Here is a 13193-nt window from a genome sequence, read left to right as displayed (position 1 = left end):
AACTCCTGTTTAGGCTCTCCACTCCCCGGCCTGTGTCTCCCTCTTGTGGCACACCGCGCACGTCCACACAGATAGAGAAATATGAAGAGGAAGGAGGATGAACGAAAGAAAGATGCACTGTGTTCTCAAACAGCCAGCCAGGCTAGAGACTTGACTTCTTCCTCTGCCCTCCACACTCTCTCCTAGCGTGTTGCCAGAATGCAGGGAGCCGGAAGCCTACTTTACTTTTCTCTTCGACGTGGAGGCACGGCAGCGGAGGGGTGATGGTTGTTCCGGCGCTGGGCCATGCTAATGTAATCAGGCGGCAGCTGAGCCTGGCCCGTGCGTCTGCGTTTAGCACAGGTGCGCCCATCCCGGGGGCCCGGCAGGCCTGCACAGGCAGTGGGAAGGGGGCCCCCCCCTGGCAGCTGGTAGCTGGCTGGGGTTAGCCGGCTGTGCGGGGCAGTGCTGGGTTGTGCGCTGTTCGCCGCTGCTGCATTTAGAAGGTAATTAGGGTTATCGCTTCTCGGCCTTTTGGCTAAGATCAAGTGTAGTATCTGTTCTTATCAGTTTAATATCTGATACGTCCCCTATCTGGGGACCATATATTAAATGGATTTTTGGAACAGGGAGATGGAAGAAGAGCTTGCTCTGTCCACTCCGCGCATCGACCTGGTATTGCAGTACCTCCAGGACCGGTGCACTGGAAACAGTAAATTCGGGCGCCTGAGGCTAGTGGACAAATCGGGCGCCGCCATTCACTCCTATAATAAATATCGTTTAATGGGCGCCCGATAGGAAAAAAGGGCGCCGGAGAAAAATAACGTTTTAAAAGCGGCGCCTGGAGACTTAATGTTTTATTACTGTTTCTCATGATTACACATTATTTAATGATTTATACATTTTTAAATTTTATTTTTAAACGAAAAACAGTACAATATTTTTTCCAAACATTATTTTTAAACGAAAAACAGTACATTTTTTTTTTTTAACATTATTTTTAAACGAAAAAACCAACAGGGGGGTCTTAGGTTTAGGCACCAACAGGGGGGTCTTAGGTTTAGGCACCAACAGGGGGTCTTAGGTTTAGGCACCAAAAGGGGGGGTCTTAGGTTTAGGCACCAACAGGGGGGTCTTAGGTTTAGGCACCAACAGGGGGTCTTAGGTTTAGGCACCAACAGGGGGGTCTTAGGTTTAGGCACCAACAGGAGGGTCTTAGGTTTAGGCACTAACAGGGGGGTCTTAGGTTTAGGCACCAACAGGGGGTCTTAGGTTTAGGCACTAACAGGGGGGTCTAGGGGTTAGGGGTAGGTACAGGGAGGGTTACTTAGGCACCAACAGGGGGGGTCTTAGGTTTAGGCATCAACAGGGGGGTCTAGGGGTTAGGGGTAGGTACAGGGAGGGTTACTTAGTAATTATTTTTTTTAAACGTTATTATACGTTTCACTATTTAAACGAAAGATTAACGTTTTTACAATTGCCGATTTAATGCACATTATTTAATGATTTATAACTTTAAAAAACATTAATTTTAAACGAAAAACAGTACAATATTTTTTTAAACGTTATCCATGCTTATCGTTAAAAACCCGGCGCCCTTTTTTCCCAGCGCCCCTTTTTAACGTACGCCGGTGCACTACTCTCTCTAACTAGTGTCAAAAAACAGATCAAAACTACTCAAATACCCAGCTGACTAACTAACTAAGTGTAGGGAAGTGTAGTGGAGAAATTAAGTGTCCCTCTGCAAAGTGAATTTGCCAGTAGCAAGTGTTGTGTATTGTCAACCCTGCTGTGCGGTCTATGTCTGTGCTGCTACTGTTGGGTGCAGGATACATTGTGAAATCCACAATAAAAACATTGTTTCAAATCTGTGTGTGCCTATTTTTGTGCATCTGTGTCATTTATTCATGGACTCTGTATTTCGCATTGGTTATCAGAACCTGAGAACAGACAGGAAAAGAAGTCAGAAAAACACACACAAAAAAAACCCACAACCAAAGAAAAAAAAATCATTTTTAATTTTGATTAGTCTGTATTGTACTTGCGCGGCGCAGTTGCTGCAGGTCAAAAAAACCATGAACGGATCACTTTCCTTCACGTTTGCACGTTGTCCTCTGCAAGAAAAGCAGCTGCATCCTTCCCCCAGAGAGCTTCCAGCGGACTGGCAGGCAGAGCCCTGGCTGCAGCCCCTTTACTTAGCAGCTGCCTGGGCTCAGAGCATTGTGACATCATCGGTTGGCTTCCTGCATGACTCAGCACCACCTGCTCAGGTGCCTGCTTCAGTGCCAGGCTGTGAGAGTGTGCAGCAGGCTAGGAAGGCAACTCCTGTTTAGGCTCTCCACTCCCCGGCCTGTGTCTCCCTCTTGTGGCACACCGCGCACGTCCACACAGACAGAGAGATATGAAGAGGAAGGAGGATGAACGAAAGAAAGATGCACTGTGTTCTCAAACAGCCAGCCAGGCTAGAGACTTGACTTCTTCCTCTGCCCTCCACACTCTCTCCTAGCGTGTTGCCAGAATGCAGGGAGCCGGAAGCCTACTTTACTTTTCTCTTCGACGTGGAGGCACGGCAGCGGAGGGGTGATGGCTGTTCCGGCGCTGGGCGGGGCCATGCTAATGTGATCAGGCGGCAGCTGAGCCTGGCCCGTGCGTCTGCGTGTAGCACAGGTGCGCCCATCCCGGGGGCCCGGCAGGCCTGCACAGGCAGTGGGAAGGGGGCCCCCCCCTGGCAGCTGGTAGCTGGCTGGGGTTAGCCGGCTGTGCGGGGCAGTGCTGGGTTGTGCGCTGTTCGCCGCTGCTGCATTTAGAAGGTAATTAGGGTTATCGCTTCTCGGCCTGTTGGCTAAGATCAAGTGTAGTATCTGTTCTTATCAGTTTAATATCTGATACGTCCCCTATCTGGGGACCATATATTAAATGGATTTTTGGAACAGGGAGATGGAAGAAGAGCTTGCTCTGTCCACTCCGCGCATCGACCTGGTATTGCAGTACCTCCAGGACCGGTGCACTGGAAACAGTAAATTCGGGCGCCTGAGGCTAGTGGACAAATCGGGCGCCGCCATTCACTCCTATAATAAATATCGTTTAATGGGCGCCCGATAGGAAAAAAGGGCGCCGGAGAAAAATAACGTTTTAAAAGCGGCGCCTGGAGACTTAATGTTTTATTACTGTTTCTCATGATTACACATTATTTAATGATTTATACATTTTTAAATTTTATTTTTAAACGAAAAACAGTACAATATTTTTTCCAAACATTATTTTTAAACGAAAAACAGTACATTTTTTTTAACATTATTTTTAAACGAAAAAACCAACAGGGGGGTCTTAGGTTTAGGCACCAACAGGGGGGTCTTAGGTTTAGGCACCAACAGGGGGTCTTAGGTTTAGGCACCAAAAGGGGGGGTCTTAGGTTTAGGCACCAACAGGGGGGTCTTAGGTTTAGGCACTAACAGGGGGTCTTAGGTTTAGGCACCAACAGGGGGGTCTTAGGTTTAGGCACCAACAGGGGGGTCTTAGGTTTAGGCACTAACAGGGGGGTCTTAGGTTTAGGCACCAACAGGGGGTCTTAGGTTTAGGCACTAACAGGGGGGTCTAGGGGTTAGGGGTAGGTACAGGGAGGGTTACTTAGGCACCAACAGGGGGGGTCTTAGGTTTAGGCATCAACAGGGGGGTCTAGGGGTTAGGGGTAGGTACAGGGAGGGTTACTTAGTAATTATTTTTTTTAAACGTTATTATACGTTTCACTATTTAAACGAAAGATTAACGTTTTTACAATTGCCGATTTAATGCACATTTTTTAATGATTTATAACTTTAAAAAACATTAATTTTAAACGAAAAACAGTACAATATTTTTTTAAACGTTATCCATGCTTATCGTTAAAAACCCGGCGCCCTTTTTTCCCAGCGCCCCTTTTTAACGTACGCCGGTGCACTACTCTCTCTAACTAGTGTCAAAAAACAGATCAAAACTACTCAAATACCCAGCTGACTAACTAACTAAGTGTAGGGAAGTGTAGTGGAGAAATTAAGTGTCCCTCTGCAAAGTGAATTTGCCAGTAGCAAGTGTTGTGTATTGTCCACCCTGCTGTGCGGTCTATGTCTGTGCTGCTACTGTTGGGTGCAGGATACATTGTGAAATCCACAATAAAAACATTGTTTCAAATCTGTGTGTGCCTATTTTTGTGCATCTGTGTCATTTATTCATGGACTCTGTATTTCGCATTGGTTATCAGAACCTGAGAACAGACAGGAAAAGAAGTCAGAAAAACACACAAAAAAAAACCCCACAACCAAAGAAAAAAAAATCATTTTTAATTTTGATTAGTCTGTATTGTACTTGCGCGGCGCAGTTGCTGCAGGTCAAAAAAACCATGAACGGATCACTTTCCTTCACGTTTGCACGTTGTCCTCTGCAAGAAAAGCAGCTGCATCCTTCCCCCAGAGAGCTTCCAGCGGACTGGCAGGCAGAGCCCTGGCTGCAGCCCCTTTACTTAGCAGCTGCCTGGGCTCAGAGCATTGTGACATCATCGGTTGGCTTCCTGCATGACTCAGCACCACCTGCTCAGGTGCCTGCTTCAGTGCCAGGCTGTGAGAGTGTGCAGCAGGCTAGGAAGGCAACTCCTGTTTAGGCTCTCCACTCCCCGGCCTGTGTCTCCCTCTTGTGGCACACCGCGCACGTCCACACAGACAGAGAGATATGAAGAGGAAGGAGGATGAACGAAAGAAAGATGCACTGTGTTCTCAAACAGCCAGCCAGGCTAGAGACTTGACTTCTTCCTCTGCCCTCCACACTCTCTCCTAGCGTGTTGCCAGAATGCAGGGAGCCGGAAGCCTACTTTACTTTTCTCTTCGACGTGGAGGCACGGCAGCGGAGGGGTGATGGCTGTTCCGGCGCTGGGCGGGGCCATGCTAATATGATCAGGCGGCAGCTGAGCCTGGCCCGTGCGTCTGCGTGTTGCACAGGTGCGCCCATCCCGGGGGCCCGGCAGGCCTGCACAGGCAGTGGGAAGGGGGCCCCCCCCCTGGCAGCTGGTAGCTGGCCGGGGTTAGCCGGCTGTGCGGGGCAGTGCTGGGTTGTGCGCTGTTCGCCGCTGCTGCATTTAGAAGGTAATTAGGCAGTGGCGTAGCTAAGGAGCTGTGGGCCCCGATGCAAGTTCTACAATGGGGCCCCCCAAGCACTCTAAACATAACAATTGATACGGCGCACCAAAACCTGCCAGTGGCAACTACAGTGTCAGAGGTGCAAGAAGGGGATGGGGAACAGTGTGTTAGTGATTACCACTATTCACAGCATCTATAGAAGTGATTATTATGAGCACAGGACCAATAGAGAGCTAATAATGTAGTTGAGGGAGAGCCCTTTGGGGCCCCTCTGGCCCAAGGGCCCCGATGCGGTCGCTACCTCTGCACCCCCTATTGCTACGCCCCTGTAATTAGGGTTATCGTTTCTCGGCCTTTTGGCTAAGATCAAGTGTAGTATCTGTTCTTATCAGTTTAATATCTGATACGTCCCCTATCTGGGGACCATATATTAAATGGATTTTTGGAACAGGGAGATGGAAGAAGAGCTTGCTCTGTCCACTCCGCGCATCGACCTGGTATTGCAGTACCTCCAGGACCGGTGCACTACTCTCTCTAACTAGTGTCAAAAAACAGATCAAAACGACTCAAATACCCAGCTGACTAACTAACTAAGTGTAGGGAAGTGTAGTGGAGAAATTAAGTGTCCCTCTGCAAAGTGAATTTGCCAGTAGCAAGTGTTGTGTATTGTCCACCCTGCTGTGCGGTCTATGTCTGTGCGGCTACTGTTGGGTGCAGGATACATTGTGAAATCCACAATAAAAACATTGTTTCAAATCTGTGTGTGCCTATTTTTGTGCATCTGTGTCATTTATTCATGGACTCTGTATTTCGCATTGGTTATCAGAACCTGAGAACAGACAGGAAAAGAAGTCAGAAAAACACACAAAAAAAAAACCCACAACCAAAGAAAAAAAAATCATTTTTAATTTTGATTAGTCTGTATTGTACTTGCGCGGCGCAGTTGCTGCAGGTCAAAAAAACCATGAACGGATCACTTTCCTTCACGTTTGCACGTTGTCCTCTGCAAGAAAAGCAGCTGCATCCTTCCCCCAGAGAGCTTCCAGCGGACTGGCAGGCAGAGCCCTGGCTGCAGCCCCTTTACTTAGCAGCTGCCTGGGCTCAGAGCATTGTGACATCATCGGTTGGCTTCCTGCATGACTCAGCACCACCTGCTCAGGTGCCTGCTTCAGTGCCAGGCTGTGAGAGTGTGCAGCACGCTAGGAAGGCAACTCCTGTTTAGGCTCTCCACTCCCCGGCCTGTGTCTCCCTCTTGTGGCACACCGCGCACGTCCACACAGACAGAGAGATATGAAGAGGAAGGAGGATGAACGAAAGAAAGATGCACTGTGTTCTCAAACAGCCAGCCAGGCTAGAGACTTGACTTCTTCCTCTGCCCTCCACACTCTCTCCTAGCGTGTTGCCAGAATGCAGGGAGCCGGAAGCCTACTTTACTTTTCTCTTCGACGTGGAGGCACGGCAGCGGAGGGGTGATGGCTGTTGTGGCGCTGGGCGGGGCCATGCTAATGTGATCAGGCGGCAGCTGAGCCTGGCCCGTGCGTCTGCGTTTAGCACAGGTGCGCCCATCCCGGGGGCCCGGCAGGCCTGCACAGGCAGTGGGAAGGGCCCCCCCTGGCAGCTGGCCGGGGTTAGCCGGCTGTGCGGGGCAGTGCTGGGTTGTGCGCTGTTCGCCGCTGCTGCATTTAGAAGGTAATTAGGGTTATCGCTTCTCGGCCTTTTGGCTAAGATCAAGTGTAGTATCTGTTGTTATCAGTTTAATATCTGATACGTCCCCTATCTGGGGACCATATATTAAATGGATTTTTGGAACAGGGAGATGGAAGAAGAGCTTGCTCTGTCCACTCCGCGCATCGACCTGGTATTGCAGTACCTCCAGGACCGGTGCACTACTCTCTCTAACTAGTGTCAAAAAACAGATCAAAACTACTCAAATACCCAGCTGACTAACTAACTAAGTGTAGGGAAGTGTAGTGGAGAAATTAAGTGTCCCTCTGCAAAGTGAATTTGCCAGTAGCAAGTGTTGTGTATTGTCCACCCTGCTGTGCGGTCTATGTCTGTGCTGCTACTGTTGGGTGCAAGATACATTGTGAAATCCACAATAAAAACATTGTTTCAAATCTGTGTGTGCCTATTTTTGTGCATCTGTGTCATTTATTCATGGACTCTGTATTTCGCATTGGTTATCAGAACCTGAGAACAGACAGGAAAAGTAGTCAGAAAAACACACAAAAAAAAAACCCACAACCAAAGAAAAAAAAATCATTTTTAATTTTGATTAGTCTGTATTGTACTTGCGCGGCGCAGTTGCTGCAGGTAAAAAAAACCATGAACGGATCACTTTCCTTCACGTTTGCACGTTGTCCTCTGCAAGAAAAGCAGCTGCATCCTTCCCCCAGAGAGCTTCCAGCGGACTGGCAGGCAGAGCCCTGGCTGCAGCCCCTTTACTTAGCAGCTGCCTGGGCTCAGAGCATTGTGACATCATCGGTTGGCTTCCTGCATGACTCAGCACCACCTGCTCAGGTGCCTGCTTCAGTGCCAGGCTGTGAGAGTGTGCAGCAGGCTAGGAAGGCAACTCCTGTTTAGGCTCTCCACTCCCCGGCCTGTGTCTCCCTCTTGTGGCACACCGCGCACGTCCACACAGACAGAGAGATATGAAGAGGAAGGAGGATGAACGAAAGAAAGATGCACTGTGTTCTCAAACAGCCAGCCAGGCTAGAGACTTGACTTCTTCCTCAGCCCTCCACACTCTCTCCTAGCGTGTTGCCAGAATGCAGGGAGCCGGAAGCCTACTTTGCTTTTCTCTTCGACGTGGAGGCACGGCAGCGGAGGGGTGATGGCTGTTCCGGCGCTGGGCGGGGCCATGCTAATGTAATCAGGCGGCAACTGAGCCTGGCCCGTGCGTCTGCGTTTAGCACAGGTGCGCCCATCCCGGGGGCCCGGCAGGCCTGCACAGGCAGTGGGAAGGGGGCCCTGGCAGCTGGTAGCTGGCCGGGGTTAGCCGGCTGTGCGGGGCAGTGCTGGGTTGTGCGCTGTTCGCCGCTGCTGCATTTAGAAGGTAATTAGGGTTATCGCTTCTCGGCCCTTTGGCTAAGATCAAGTGTAGTATCTGTTCTTATCAGTTTAATATCTGATACGTCCCCTATCTGGGGACCATATATTAAATGGATTTTTGGAACAGGGAGATGGAAGAAGAGCTTGCTCTGTCCACTCCGCGCATCGACCTGGTATTGCAGTACCTCCAGGACCGGTGCACTACTCTCTCTAACTAGTGTCAAAAAACAGATCAAAACTACTCAAATACCCAGCTGACTAACTAACTAAGTGTAGGGAAGTGTAGTGGAGAAATTAAGTGTCCCTCTGCAAAGTGAATTTGCCAGTAGCAAGTGTTGTGTATTGTCCACGGAGCTGGGAAAAAAGGGCGCATGCCGCTAGTGGACAAAAAGGGCGCCGCCATTCACTCCCATAATAAATAGAGTTTAATGGGCGCCGAGTAGGAAAAAAGGGCGCCGGAGCTAAATAAAGTTTATAAACGGCGCCAGGAGCTAAATAAAGTTTACAAACGGCGCCCGGCGATGTTTAATGATTTATAACTGAACTTGTGGTGATTTACGTTTATAAAATGCACCCGTGCCGAATAACGTTTATGAAAATACTAAACATATTTATCTTATTTAAATAATTAAAACATTATTTAAAGTTTTATCCCTTACTGTTTGTAAAACATTATTATTCACAAAATAAAGCGATCAGTACGTAACATAAATTGCAAAATATTTTTTGAATCCACAATTAGTAAAACATTATTATCCACATAATAAAGGGGGGTCTTAGGTTTAGGCACCAACAGGGGGGTCTTAGGTTTAGGCACCAATAGGGGGGTCTAGGGGTTAGGGGTAGGTACAGGGAGGGGTACTTAGGCAACAACAGGGGGGGTCTTAGGTTTAGGCACCAACAGGGGGGTCTTAGGTTTAGGCACCAACAGGGGGGTCTTAGGTTTAGGCATTAACAGGGGGGTCTTAGGTTTAGGCACCAACAGGGGGGTCTTAGGTTTAGGCACCAAGAGGGGGGTCTAGGGGTTAGGGGTAGGTACAGGGAGGGTTACTTAGGCACCAACAGGGGGGTCTTAGGTTTAGGCACCAACAGGGGGGTCTTAGGTTTAGGCACCAAGAGGGGGGTCTAGGGGTTAGGGGTAGGTACAGGGAGGGTTACTTAGGCACCAACAGGGGGGGTCTTAGGTTTAGGCACCAACAGGGGGGTCTTAGGTTTAGGCACCAACAGGGGGGTCTTAGGTTTAGGCACCAACAGGGGGGTCTTAGGTTTAGGCACCAATAGGGGGGTCTTAGGTTTAGGCACCAACAGGGGAGTCTAGGGGTTAGGGATAGGTACAGGTAGGGTTCTATGTAAGAGTAGGCTTAGGTATAGTTTTAGTATAATTTTACTAATAATTACTAATGTATTACAACACTTATTACGAACGTAGTTATATTTATATCATCTTTATAAACAATATTTTCAGATTTTATTATAAGAACAAACCATAAATGACGGTTATTCACAATAATATACAATTATAACAATTAAACATATATTATTGGTTTTTTTATAAACGTAATTATAAGTTTAACTTTTGAAACAGGGAAGATTAACGTTTTCACAATTTCCGATTTAATAAACATTATTTAATGATTTATAATTTTGTTAAACATTATTTGTAAACGAAATATAGCACACTATATTTATAAACCCTATTAATGATTAATTATTATTTAGAGTTTACACCCCGCGCCCTTTTTGTCCAGGCGCCCTTTTTGTACGTACGCATTGTCCACCCTGCTGTGCGGTCTATGTCTGTGCTGCTACTGTTGGGTGCAGGATACATTGTGAAATCCACAATAAAAACATTGTTTCAAATCTGTGTGTGCCTATTTTTGTGCATCTGTGTCATTTATTCATGGACTCTGTATTTCGCATTGGTTATCAGAACCTGAGAACAGACAGGAAAAGTAGTCAGAAAAACACACAAAAAAAAAACTCACAACCAAAGAAAAAAAAAATCATTTTTAATTTTGATTAGTCTGTATTGTACTTGCGCGGCGCAGTTGCTGCAGGTCAAAAAAACCATGAACGGATCACTTTCCTTCACGTTTGCACGTTGTCCTCTGCAAGAAAAGCAGCTGCATCCTTCCCCCAGAGAGCTTCCAGCGGACTGGCAGGCAGAGCCCTGGCTGCAGCCCCTTTACTTAGCAGCTGCCTGGGCTCAGAGCATTGTGACATCATCGGTTGGCTTCCTGCATGACTCAGCACCACCTGCTCAGGTGCCTGCTTCAGTGCCAGGCTGTGAGAGTGTGCAGCAGGTTAGGAAGGCAACTCCTGTTTAGGCTCTCCACTCCCCGGCCTGTGTCTCCCTCTTGTGGCACACCGCGCACGTCCACACAGACAGAGAAATATGAAGAGGAAGGAGGATGAACGAAAGAAAGATGCACTGTGTTCTCAAACAGCCAGCCAGGCTAGAGACTTGACTTCTTCCTCTGCCCTCCACACTCTCTCCTAGCGTGTTGCCAGAATGCAGGAGCCGGAAGCCTACTTTACTTTTCTCTTCGACGTGGAGGCACGGCAGCGGAGGGGTGATGGCTGTTCCGGCGCTGGGCCATGCTAATGTAATCAGGCGGCAGCTGAGCCTGGCCCGTGCGTCTGCGTTTAGCACAGGTGCGCCCATCCCGGGGGCCCGGCAGGCCTGCACAGGCAGTGGGAAGGGGGCCCCCCCCTGGCAGCTGGTAGCTGGCTGGGGTTAGCCGGCTGTGCGGGGCAGTGCTGGGTTGTGCGCTGTTCGCCGCTGCTGCATTTAGAAGGTAATTAGGGTTATCGCTTCTCGGCCTTTTGGCTAAGATCAAGTGTAGTATCTGTTCTTATCAGTTTAATATCTGATACGTCCCCTATCTGGGGACCATATATTAAATGGATTTTTGGAACAGGGAGATGGAAGAAGAGCTTGCTCTGTCCACTCCGCGCATCGACCTGGTATTGCAGTACCTCCAGGACCGGTGCACTGGAAACAGTAAATTCGGGCGCCTGAGGCTAGTGGACAAATCGGGCGCCGCCATTCACTCCTATAATAAATATCGTTTAATGGGCGCCCGATAGGAAAAAAGGGCGCCGGAGAAAAATAACGTTTTAAAAGCGGCGCCTGGAGACTTAATGTTTTATTACTGTTTCTCATGATTACACATTATTTAATGATTTATACATTTTTAAATTTTATTTTTAAACGAAAAACAGTACAATATTTTTTCCAAACATTATTTTTAAACGAAAAACAGTACATTTTTTTTTTTAACATTATTTTTAAACGAAAAAACCAACAGGGGGGTCTTAGGTTTAGGCACCAACAGGGGGGTCTTAGGTTTAGGCACCAACAGGGGGTCTTAGGTTTAGGCACCAAAAGGGGGGGTCTTAGGTTTAGGCACCAACAGGGGGGTCTTAGGTTTAGGCACCAACAGGGGGTCTTAGGTTTAGGCACCAACAGGGGGGTCTTAGGTTTAGGCACCAACAGGGGGGTCTTAGGTTTAGGCACTAACAGGGGGGTCTTAGGTTTAGGCACCAACAGGGGGTCTTAGGTTTAGGCACTAACAGGGGGGTCTAGGGGTTAGGGGTAGGTACAGGGAGGGTTACTTAGGCACCAACAGGGGGGGTCTTAGGTTTAGGCATCAACAGGGGGGTCTAGGGGTTAGGGGTAGGTACAGGGAGGGTTACTTAGTAATTATTTTTTTTAAACGTTATTATACGTTTCACTATTTAAACGAAAGATTAACGTTTTTACAATTGCCGATTTAATGCACATTATTTAATGATTTATAACTTTAAAAAACATTAATTTTAAACGAAAAACAGTACAATATTTTTTTAAACGTTATCCATGCTTATCGTTAAAAACCCGGCGCCCTTTTTTCCCAGCGCCCCTTTTTAACGTACGCCGGTGCACTACTCTCTCTAACTAGTGTCAAAAAACAGATCAAAACTACTCAAATACCCAGCTGACTAACTAACTAAGTGTAGGGAAGTGTAGTGGAGAAATTAAGTGTCCCTCTGCAAAGTGAATTTGCCAGTAGCAAGTGTTGTGTATTGTCCACCCTGCTGTGCGGTCTATGTCTGTGCTGCTACTGTTGGGTGCAGGATACATTGTGAAATCCACAATAAAAACATTGTTTCAAATCTGTGTGTGCCTATTTTTGTGCATCTGTGTCATTTATTCATGGACTCTGTATTTCGCATTGGTTATCAGAACCTGAGAACAGACAGGAAAAGAAGTCAGAAAAACACACACAAAAAAAAACCCACAACCAAAGAAAAAAAAAATCATTTTTAATTTTGATTAGTCTGTATTGTACTTGCGCGGCGCAGTTGCTGCAGGTCAAAAAAACCATGAACGGATCACTTTCCTTCACGTTTGCACGTTGTCCTCTGCAAGAAAAGCAGCTGCATCCTTCCCCCAGAGAGCTTCCAGCGGACTGGCAGGCAGAGCCCTGGCTGCAGCCCCTTTACTTAGCAGCTGCCTGGGCTCAGAGCATTGTGACATCATCGGTTGGCTTCCTGCATGACTCAGCACCACCTGCTCAGGTGCCTGCTTCAGTGCCAGGCTGTGAGAGTGTGCAGCAGGCTAGGAAGGCAACTCCTGTTTAGGCTCTCCACTCCCCGGCCTGTGTCTCCCTCTTGTGGCACACCGCGCACGTCCACACAGACAGAGAGATATGAAGAGGAAGGAGGATGAACGAAAGAAAGATGCACTGTGTTCTCAAACAGCCAGCCAGGCTAGAGACTTGACTTCTTCCTCTGCCCTCCACACTCTCTCCTAGCGTGTTGCCAGAATGCAGGGAGCCGGAAGCCTACTTTACTTTTCTCTTCGACGTGGAGGCACGGCAGCGGAGGGGTGATGGCTGTTCCGGCGCTGGGCGGGGCCATGCTAATGTGATCAGGCGGCAGCTGAGCCTGGCCCGTGCGTCTGCGTGTAGCACAGGTGCGCCCATCCCGGGGGCCCGGCAGGACTGCACAGGCAGTGGGAAGGGGCCCCCCCCCTGGCAGCTGGTAGCTGGCCGGGGTTAGCCGGCTGTGCGG

The 13193-nt window shown here is 48.3% G+C and overlaps 6 non-coding genes across 6 annotated transcripts; all 6 read left to right on the top strand.

Annotated features, from left to right (window-relative positions):
• Positions 1–497: 497 nt before the first annotated feature.
• LOC137505582 (U2 spliceosomal RNA) lies at positions 498–688 on the top strand. The gene has a single exon (XR_011020190.1). It is a non-coding gene; the product is annotated as a U2 spliceosomal RNA (small nuclear RNA).
• A 2113-nt stretch (positions 689–2801) lies between these two features.
• On the top strand, positions 2802–2992 carry LOC137505646 (U2 spliceosomal RNA). Its single transcript, XR_011020254.1, has one exon. It is a non-coding gene; the product is annotated as a U2 spliceosomal RNA (small nuclear RNA).
• A 2432-nt stretch (positions 2993–5424) lies between these two features.
• Positions 5425–5615, top strand: LOC137505564 (U2 spliceosomal RNA). Its single transcript, XR_011020172.1, has one exon. It is a non-coding gene; the product is annotated as a U2 spliceosomal RNA (small nuclear RNA).
• Positions 5616–6785: 1170 nt separating this feature from the next.
• On the top strand, positions 6786–6976 carry LOC137505656 (U2 spliceosomal RNA). Its single transcript, XR_011020262.1, has one exon. It is a non-coding gene; the product is annotated as a U2 spliceosomal RNA (small nuclear RNA).
• Positions 6977–8151: 1175 nt separating this feature from the next.
• LOC137505591 (U2 spliceosomal RNA) lies at positions 8152–8342 on the top strand. Its single transcript, XR_011020199.1, has one exon. It is a non-coding gene; the product is annotated as a U2 spliceosomal RNA (small nuclear RNA).
• A 2603-nt stretch (positions 8343–10945) lies between these two features.
• Positions 10946–11136, top strand: LOC137505580 (U2 spliceosomal RNA). The gene has a single exon (XR_011020188.1). It is a non-coding gene; the product is annotated as a U2 spliceosomal RNA (small nuclear RNA).
• The last annotated feature ends 2057 nt before the right edge of the window (positions 11137–13193 follow it).

This window comes from Hyperolius riggenbachi, chromosome 4, assembly GCF_040937935.1.
Source record: "Hyperolius riggenbachi isolate aHypRig1 chromosome 4, aHypRig1.pri, whole genome shotgun sequence".
Lineage (NCBI taxonomy): Eukaryota > Metazoa > Chordata > Amphibia > Anura > Hyperoliidae > Hyperolius > Hyperolius riggenbachi.
Note: the sequence above shows the minus strand (reverse complement) of the source record. Positions and strands in the feature narration are given on the sequence as shown.